We start from the raw sequence: 9,855 nt of genomic DNA, 5'->3' as shown, positions 1-9,855 counted from the left end.
TTATGCCCCTTTTTGATGAGCCCTAATAGAGACAGAATTTAAATTTCTATTAGATTCCATCTTTCAAAATTGATTATAAAGTCTTAGACTCACAAATAGGGACCCTGCAGACTCAGCTGTCTCTTTTTTTCCAAGATGGAATTTCTCTCCTCATCAGGTCATTGTGTTTGCAATGGGTCCATGGAGACAGCGACTTCTCTGAAGCTTCCGTTCCACAGTGGTTCCACCTTCACGTGTATCCCTCAGAGGCACACTGCAACCACTTCATCCATCCAAGTACTCAGTTGTAGGATTCAAAAGCAAATTGCAGGGTTTGCTGCCTGACAGAGGAGCACAGAGTCAAAGCATGAGAGAGCAAAATCTATGAGTTGACCATATCATGGACACAGATAGATACATGCAGAATATCAACTAAGAAATAAGCAATATACGTAAACAATAGAACTATGAGTAGATGAAGCCAGTGCTGGGTAGAGATGACAAAAGTTTTGTGTCCTATTAAAGCTAAGTCAGGAAGCTGGGTTGAAGGGAATGTGAGGGTGCAAAAGGCCATTAAAATATTTAAGGAGCAGTTTCAATATTTTTAAAACGTTAAGGAAAACTTGCAAGCAATCTCCGTGGCTGGAGGGAAAGAGACACAAAGCCCCTCAGCCTGCTCCACAATTATCTTATGTGTTCCAATAACTGACATGTTGCTGAATATTATGACTATTTGTTTATTGTTGACTGTTCTTGGCACTGCCCAGTGTAGCCAAAGATTCCTTGCCTACAGTAAAGGCTTACTCAGACAATAAACCAGGGAGAAAGAAAATCGTCTTGAGAAAAGTGGCATTTCAGAGGGAAAGGAATTCCACCAGAGGCAAAGAAACCCCTGTCCACCGCAGAATCAGAGCTCAGTATCTCTTATGTCTATCTATGAAAGCCGTCATGGAACCCCAGGCGGGGGCAGGCGGTTGGTACACAATGGTTTGTATTGTAATCCCCCGTTTTCAGACACATTTTTCTGAAAGCATAAACTTTGCTGGCTCGGATTGTATAAACCTAGTGGGATTTTTTACTTTTTCTTGGAAGGCGTTTGTCTCCCAGCATCATAAAATTTAACAGTCTGCTTTTCATGGTAACAGTGTGGCCTTGTGGTCCCCGATCCCCAGTGTCTATGTGCACAGTGCATAATTTCCCTTTGTTTCCTCTGAATTCTGCCTCTCCACCCTTTGTCAGTCTAAATGGGCTTTAGTGTCTAATTTATCTCTTTATTTTCTCCGGCAATGTACCAGTTTTTCTTCTAGATCAACGCTTTGCCTGGTTTTGAGTTTGCCGTTTTAATTTTAGCATAATGCTTGGATTTACGAAAACCATCAAAAAGGGAAGAGCATTGGGCTTGTGGCCCTTCCTGGGACTCTTTTCACTTTGGTGTCTGCTGTGTTAGTGATTTAATGTCAGACCAATCCATGAACCCTTCACTTTCAACCAGGAGCCCAAAGGAAGCAAACAATGCCACCAGACAGAAATGAAAACCCAAACGTTATTATTAAATGAAAACTACACTCTCTTGCACCTGGCAATGTGTACTAAGGCACTCAGATCGCATATGGAAATGTTATTCAACTCACTCACAGCCATATTCCTTTGATGACACTGAGGTGGTACTTAAAAAGGAGTAGGTTCCACATCAGAATCGCCAGCGTCTCCCAGGTAGTCAAGACCACACATCCTCTTCCGGGGTCCTGTTTCCCTGGCTGAGCCACACTGCCCTACTGTGCTCTTTACTGCTCTTTCACTAACATGCGGAAACAATGTTTTTCTTTCCAGTGCCTTTAAAACTTGGCCAAATTCTCCACGAAACTCCAGGAATTATTCATTACCTCACGTCCTTTATCCAGAACAGCAGCCGAGCATGTGTTTTGGTGAGCTGAATATTCTGGCCCAGTGCTGCTGTGTCATGCCCGAATGACCATTTTTGAAATGACAAAGGTGGGGAAAGAGAAAACACTTCTAGGGACATTTTGAGAGCTCGGCCCTGCAACCCTTCTCAGCCTCCTCTGACCCTTGTCTTTCTCCCTCCTCCTCTGTGCTATGCCTGTGTCTGGTCAGCTTCCTTCTTGACACTGACACGATTCTATGACTCAGGACATTGGCCTGGCTTCCCACTGCCCAGGACAGGAGGAAACACCTGGGAGTGCTTATAAGGCAGCTCTTCTAAGGTGGAGGGAGGTAGGAAGAAGCAAGGTAGATCAAAGACTCCCTCTCTCCCTCCCCAGAATTATCTGTGGTGCGATTCCTCCCTTCAGCTCTCCTGGAGAAGTCCTGTGGACCACAGGACCACCTGCTGAGAGACTGGTGAGTCTCCTGGGGGCTTCTGGAGCAGGGACAATGCTGGACATCACACCACTTCTACTTCAAGCTTTCTTTTCTCATTTTCCTTCTCCTCCATCCTCAGCACCTCATGAAGAACTGGCACCTGCTTTTTACCCCAGGCTCTGCTTTCTGAGGGTCGGGGGCCAGCTGAAATGTCCTTCCTGCAGGACATGAGGGTCAGCCTGGGGAGCTTCAGGGGGATGAGCACTGAGCTGCCCAGCAATGTAGAAAAGCACACACTTCTCTGAGCTTCTGAGTGTCCTGACCTGTTGTCGAGTTTGGGTAGAAAAAGGATGACCGACAATGAGACAGGAACCTCAGAGCCTGTCAGTCACCAGGAAGGCAAGTGGATTTCTCCTCTGAGGAGCAGAGAGGAGAACCACCTGTTTGGTCTCTTTCTCAGATTTAACTTCATTGGAATAAAAGCTGCATAAGGCACTATGTATTAGTCAGGGTTCTCTAGAGGGGCAGAACTAAGAGGAAATATGCACATATAACGGGGAGCTTATTAAGAAGTATTGATTCACACCATCATAAGATGAGGTCCCACAATAGATTGTCTGCCAGCTGAAGGGCAAGGAAATCAATCCAAGTCCCAAAACCTCAAAAGCAGGGAGGCCGACAGTGCAGCCTTCAGTCTGTGGTTGAAGGACCAACAGCCCCAAAGCCGAAGAACTTGGAGTCCCATGTTCACAGGCAGAAAGCATCTAGCACAGGAGAAAGATAAAGCCAGGAGACTAAACCAGACTAGTCTTCCCATGTTCTTCTGCCTGCTTTTATACTAGCCATGCTGACAGCTGATTAGATTGTGCCCACACAGACTGAGGGTGGGTGGGTCTGCCTCTCCCAGTCCACTGAGTCAATGTTCATCTCTTTTGGCAACCCCCCTCACAGACACATCCAGGAACAATACTTTACATCTTTCAATCCAATCAAGTTGACTCTCAATATTAACCATCATGTACTGTGACATTCAAGTCTTGATCCATTAAAATTCAGCCCTTTTGGGAAAAAAAACTCACTCCCTGGTTACAGCCCTTTCCTCATGTACAGCTCAGGGGACAGAGGAGGTGAGTGAAATGGTGTCTCTGGGAGGAAGAAGTCCTGGCTCTGAGCTTCTGCTCTGGAGATGGGGCTCAGTCAAGATGAAGTGGTGGTGACAGACCTGCTGGCTGGTTTTGTGTTCCCAAGTCTTTTACCATGTACAAAGAAATGTAGAGAGGCGCACCTACAGAATAACCCAGCCCGATTAGTTTCCAGCCTGAAATCCCTGGGGACGTGGCATCCAGACGCTTTTGTATTTATTGCATTCTTCTTGTTCCCTTTATATTCTGGTGAGTCCCTCAGATCCAACCATTCAGGATCCAGTTCTAACCCATTTCCATGGAGAGGCTTCCCTGACACCTTCCTCTTCTACTCTGGTAGCATTGCTGCCATCACTGTTGTGTGGATGGCAAATAGATCATGTTCAAGTAGATCATGTTCTGAGTCACAGAATCACTCCACTAAAGTGCAAGAAGAGTGTGCAGTAACGGGTTAATTCAGGCCTGACTGAGCAAGTCATGCACATTCTAAATAGAGGCCTTTCCCTGACCAGCTCCTGGGAGACAACCTCTGAGCCTCTGCCTTCTGCCTTCCTGGCTGCATTGTCCTCCTGTCTAATGTGGCATTATTGTCCCCTGTCCTGCACTCCTTGGGCTTATCACTCTGGCATGGATGGATTTTTAATCCCCCATAGTTCCTGGATGCGAAGTTACTTGTGTCAAGTAAATGATCTGGATTAAATTAAGAGCCCAAGAGTCTGTGTCTATTCCTGACAGTGCTACCATCTGTCACTTTTTAATTAGTTATATATCTCACCCTTTTGTTGTTAGGGAGATGCTGAACCTAAATCCATGAATCACTGTCCATGTCCACAGAGGTGCTGGGGAATCACGTCAGCAGCCATCACAACAGTACTGGTGCTCAGCGAAGGGCAGCCGCATGGCAGCAACTTCATACAACATTGTAAACATAATGTCACTCACCAGAAACAAGTTACCTTGTAGGTGTGCAGGTCCCTGTGCAATGGACTTAAATTCATAAATTGAATCCCTAATTGCCATTGTGATGGTATTGGGAGGTGGGGCCCTGGGAGATAATGGTGTTTACATGGGGTCCTGTGAGTGGGATTCTGATACGGTTTGGATTTGTGTCCCTGCCCAAATCTCATGTCCAGTTGGAGGACGCAGCTTGTAGGCGGTGACTGTATCATGGGGAGTATTTTCCCCCTTGATGTTCTCAGGATAGTGAGAGAGTTCTCATGAGATCTAATGGTTTAAAAGTGTGTGGCGCTTCCTCCCCACTCTTTCTCTCCTGCTGACATGTGAAGAAGGTGCTTGCTTCCCCCTCACCTTCCACCATGATTGTAAGTTTCCTGAGGCCTCCCAGTCATGCTTCCTATTAACTCTGCAAAACTGTTGAGTCCATTAAACCTTTTTTCTTCATAAATTACCCAGTTTCAGGTGGTTCTTTATAGCAGTGTGAGAACACACTAAATACAGGTGGGCATGATAGGATTAGTGCCCTTTTAAGAAGAGACTTTGGAGAACTCACCCTGTCCCTTCCCACAAGCAAGAAAGACAGTGGCTGTTAGGAAGCCAGGAAGAGCCCTCACCAGAAACAAACCAAGTTGGCACCCCGTTCTCAGACTTCCAGCCTCCAGAACCCTGAGAAAATGCATTTCAGTTGTTTCAGCCCACAGCCTATGGGGTTTTGTTATGACAGCTGGAACTGACTAAAATACCCAGTTTCTCAGATGAGGAACTGAAGCACCAAGAGATTAATGAACCTACCCTAGACATACAACCAAAGATGGGAGGGGCTGAAACTTTCATCTGTTTCAGTTGACATATAACCAACAAATTAAGTTGAAGTTGATAGAAGCATCCAATTTCTAGATAATCTAGATAAAATTATTGAATTTCTAGATGATCGAGTCCCATTTATTTATAAACTTTTGAAAGAGACTTTAAAAATTTCTCAATTTCATTATTTTCTTACTTTAAATTTTTTCACATTGAAATACTGTTAAATTTATAGAAGAGTTTCAAAGATGCTATAGAGAGCTTCCAGGTGTCTTCCACCCAGCTGCCTCTAATGTTATCACTACACATATGTTGGGGTTCAGAAAACAATGGCCCAAAGTACTGTGCTTTGACATGCTGGCCTCTTTGAACTAAAAAAGCAGCCCCAGGATCACGTTTCGATGACAGCCCTACTCCCGTGCATGACTCCTGCCCCTCTACCACTTCAGACACACAGGCAAGTGGCCTTATCTGAGGTTCCCTTCCCAAACGAAGGGAAGTTCCTCTGGAGGGAATGCAGTTCTCCAGAGCCTGCTCCTTATAATTCCATCAAACAAGGAAGAGTAACTCATGGGAGAAAAAACTGGCGTGGACACCACACCCAGAGCCCAGAGAGACTCTGTCCCCGGCATTTGTCTGTTCTTCAAGCCCATTCATCTCCCCTAAAGATCATTTAATTTCCTTCTAATGGTGCCTACAGCTCCTGCTTCCCTTTCCCGCATGGAAAAAGTTATATACGTTTCATTGGCTTCCTGGGTATTGTGACGTCTCCGTGCACATAATAAATGCATGTCTTATCTCCTGTTTATCAGTCTATTTCAGTTCATATCTCAGACTCAAATATCAAACTTCAACAGGGAAGAGAGAGGGTTCTCTTTCCCCAACATATAATTTATTGTTGTGTATTTATCAAAAGTAAAAGAAAAAAGTATGAGTGCAATACTAGAAACTAGATTCCAGGCTTTATTCAGATTATAGCAGTCTTTCCACAGAACAGCATCCTCTGTCCAATGCAGGATTCCACATCACCAGGGTGGTTTCCTGGGCACACAACCCAGGCAGTACCAGGTCCCAGCCAATTCTTCAAGTTGCGTTTATTCCTGTTACCTTCTTCTCCTTTGATTGTGGCAGCTTCTCGGTCTTTCCTTGTAAGTGACAGTTCTGAGGATTACATGTCAGGTATTTTGTTGAATATACCTCAATTTAGATTTGTTTAATGTCTTCTCATGATTAGACTGGAGTTATGGCTTTTTGGTAAGATGCCATAAATTTTTTTGACATTAACTTCATAAACAAAAATAAATTACTTAAAATTACTTCAGCAAATAGAGAACTCTGGCAAACTATGGTCAGTCAAATAAATCCTATTCTTTGCAAAGCATACCATTTCCCTTTTGACTGGTGAGACAATAAATATTTATGGATACTTCCAGCTTCTGCTGATTTGTTTTTGTTGAAGTAAATTACACATTGCATAGAATTAAAGAGTTTAAAGTTTAACCATTTTAAGTGTACAGTTCAGAGGTAGTTGGTGCATTTATTAATGAAGTGAGTAAGCAGGAAATATATGAGAATAATTAAATCATGATTCAAAATTAGCTTTAAAGCACAGTATTTGGTTGTTCATTCTTTTCTTTCCACTGTGTAAGAATTATGCCTCACTATTCTCAGAAAAAAAAATGGACATTCATTTTATAGTTACGTATATGTGTGTGTTTGTGTACACAAACGTGTGTGTGCATATACATGTACATATATGTATATATATGATCGTCATATATACCATCAAATGAGTTGCCAGGTTGCTTACAGAAGATGTTTTCTAGTATCCATGTGACTAGAACTTTAGTGTATAAACTTGAGTTTGTGAAGAGAAAAAGCAATACTTATCCAAGCGGAGCATTGTTAAATGGTATGCTATTTGTCCTAAGCACTTTTCTCATGAATCGTTCCATCACAGACCATACCTTTGGAATTTTCCAGATGTAAATGCATAATGTAGTTAATTTACTTAATTTTTCACTTTGTCTTACATGTATTAATGGACAAAAAAAAGCTAAACTTTGTAAAATACTTGAAGAGGTTTATTCTGAGCCAAATATGAGTGACCATGGCCCAAGACACAGCTTCAAGAGGTGCTGAGAACACGCAGGGGGTCAGGTGACAGCGTGGCTCTACACACTTTAGGGAGGCAGTTGTTACATACATTAATACCTGCAAGGCATTACTAATGTACGCAAAGACCTATATATGCATACATACATTCATACCTGTAAGGTGTACACTTATTCAGCCTGGAAAGGCAGAACATCTAGAAGCAAGGGGGCTCAGAGGCCATAGATTGCGTTCAAAGTCTTTCTGATTAGCAATTGGTTGAAAGAGTTAAGCTTTGCTGAAAGCTTTGTAGTCAGCAGAAAGGTAATGTGCTTGAATGAAGATAAGAGAGATTGTAGAAGCCAAGGTTCCTGTCGTGTAGATGAAGACTCCAGGTAGCGGACTTCAGAGAGAATAGACGGTAAATGTCTCTTTTCTGACCTGAAAAGGTGTCACACTCCGTGGAAAAGATCTAGTAAGGGAAGGAGATTCTCTACAAAATGCAAATTTGCCCCCACAAGAGAAGGCTGTACAGAGCCCTTCCAAAATATGTCAAAGAAATATTAATATGTAATGGGGTGTAATACTTTGATTTCCTTCAGAATCTGTTCTCTGCCATGTGATGCTATACCAGAGTCAGGTTAGAATTCGGGTATCTTATTGCCACAAAGAGTTGGTCTCATCAGTCTTAAGATCTCCATTTTCACGTTAATGCTGGTCTGTTGTGCCTAAATTCCTAAAGGGATGGGTGTATAATCATGCATATCTGGCCGCCTTTTCCGTCATGACATGAACTGGTTTTGAGTTGGCTGTGGGGCTTAGAATTTTATCTTTGGTTTATGTATGCCTAGCTAGAACACTTGGAGCTTTGCAAGCAGAAGCCACAGCAATTCACCTTTAGAATTTTAATCTAGTATATCATTTCCTAAATGATATCTTAACAGATACTGATCCCTTGCAAGGACCCTCAGGAAAGCTCTTCTCTGTTAAGCTTGGGCTACCCAGTGGGGGACTTCCCCCACCCACAGATTCCCTAGCGGAATAAAGGCTAGGACTGTTCTGCTCCAAGAAATCCACCTTGCTTGGTCAGATCCCGCATTTCTGGAACTTATTTGATCACAGATTTCTTTGATCAAGAGACACCTGTTAGCATTCCCTTTGGGAGGGTGTGATCCTAGAAAGTTTTCTTGTTTAGAGTAGAACCTGGTTATTGATCATGATGTTTTAAAACACCAAAATGGCTTTGTTTTTGTCTTGGTTCTTTTCCATCTGTGATAAACAAACCCCATGCGGAGAGCGCACAAAAGCTACCCGCAAGGGCATCCCAGGGGCAAAATCAGCATTTATGTCATGCTCCTTTGTGTGACTTTGGTTATGTTAACTAAAATCCTGGTTACTCACTTTTCAAGTTACCCCCAAGACAGGAGTGAGCCTTGATCAGAAATGATAGAGAGGAAATTGGGTGTTTGCCAAAAGAAATGTGCAAACATGAAACAAACATTTGCTGACTGTTAATGCTTTGATTGGCAACCTAAGGGCATTCTTTAAGGCACTGAAATTGAAACCAGAGCATAAACGAGGTGATTCCCTTGCATTTCCTCATTCCCTATTGGGGGAAAGAAAAGCAAGCATAAGCCATGTGCTCAGCACTAGGATTCACTGCTAAGGGTCTTCTTAACCACAAAAGGCAGCCCCTGCCAGTGATGATTTCCCTCTGGGAGGTTAGGATATTCACCCACAGAAAGCTGGTGTTCCTGAGCAGAGAGAGGGTGGAGAATCATCATGAAAGTGGTAAGTTTTTAAGTTTTGGCCAAAACAGTGTGATGAAGACAGTCCTCTCTGTCTTCATCAGACACTACGGCACAATGACCCGTAGACGTCAATTGCAAGTGTGTCCTCCACATCCATAGCCAAACAAACTCCTTGAGTAAAATAGGACACAGAACTCTGAGAACCTGAGTGGGGTCCCTGGGGAAGGCAGGAGCATCTTTCAGGAGATGCTTGGTGACAGCAGAGACCCAGAAGCCAGGAGTACCCATCCAAGCCCAGCCTGGCCTGGTGCTCTCCAGCTGTGGCCGCCACTTAACATCTCTTTGTCACAATTCATATGAAGGTAGCAATAATAGCAGTGTTATGACCAGAAGGTGGTCCTGATCCAGACCCCAAGAGAGGGGTCTTGTATCTCACACAAGAAAGAATTTGAGGCGAATCCATAGAATAAAGAAAAAACAAGTTTATTAGGAAACAAAAGGAAGGAAGAACAAATATTCCATAAGCAGAGCAGGGTGTTTCCAAAAATAAGGGGAAGAAGCCTCCCACCCTAAGTATAATGCTTGTTTATATATAAAATAACAACAACAACAAAGAAATCATGGCAGATGTGCTCTACTACAAGAATTTATGATAAAGGATTAATTTTCATTAATGACTTTATTTACAAAAATCAATATTGTTATCTTTAAAGTAAAATTAGGAATGTTTTTGTCCTCAAGATATCAGAATATCAGGGCATTCCTGACCCTGGGTGTGTTTAGTAAACATTATTAATCTGTTCTTTTAA

At 43.0% G+C, this 9,855-nt stretch overlaps 1 long non-coding RNA gene across 1 annotated transcript; it reads right to left on the bottom strand.

Annotated features, from left to right (window-relative positions):
* LOC116552189 lies at nt 1–8,480 on the bottom strand. Its single transcript, XR_004269270.1, has 2 exons — nt 8,373–8,480; nt 1–320 (listed from the first exon to the last, which is right to left on the bottom strand). It is a non-coding gene; the product is annotated as an uncharacterized LOC116552189 (long non-coding RNA).
* Between the last annotated feature and the right edge of the window lie 1,375 nt (nt 8,481–9,855).

The sequence above is a fragment of the Sapajus apella genome, unplaced genomic scaffold (genome assembly GCF_009761245.1).
Source record: "Sapajus apella isolate SASKATOON/1434 unplaced genomic scaffold, GSC_monkey_1.0 scaffold11, whole genome shotgun sequence".
NCBI lineage: Eukaryota > Metazoa > Chordata > Mammalia > Primates > Cebidae > Sapajus > Sapajus apella.
The sequence above is the reverse complement of the archived record's forward strand: the minus strand, read 5'-3'. Positions and strand labels throughout refer to the sequence as shown.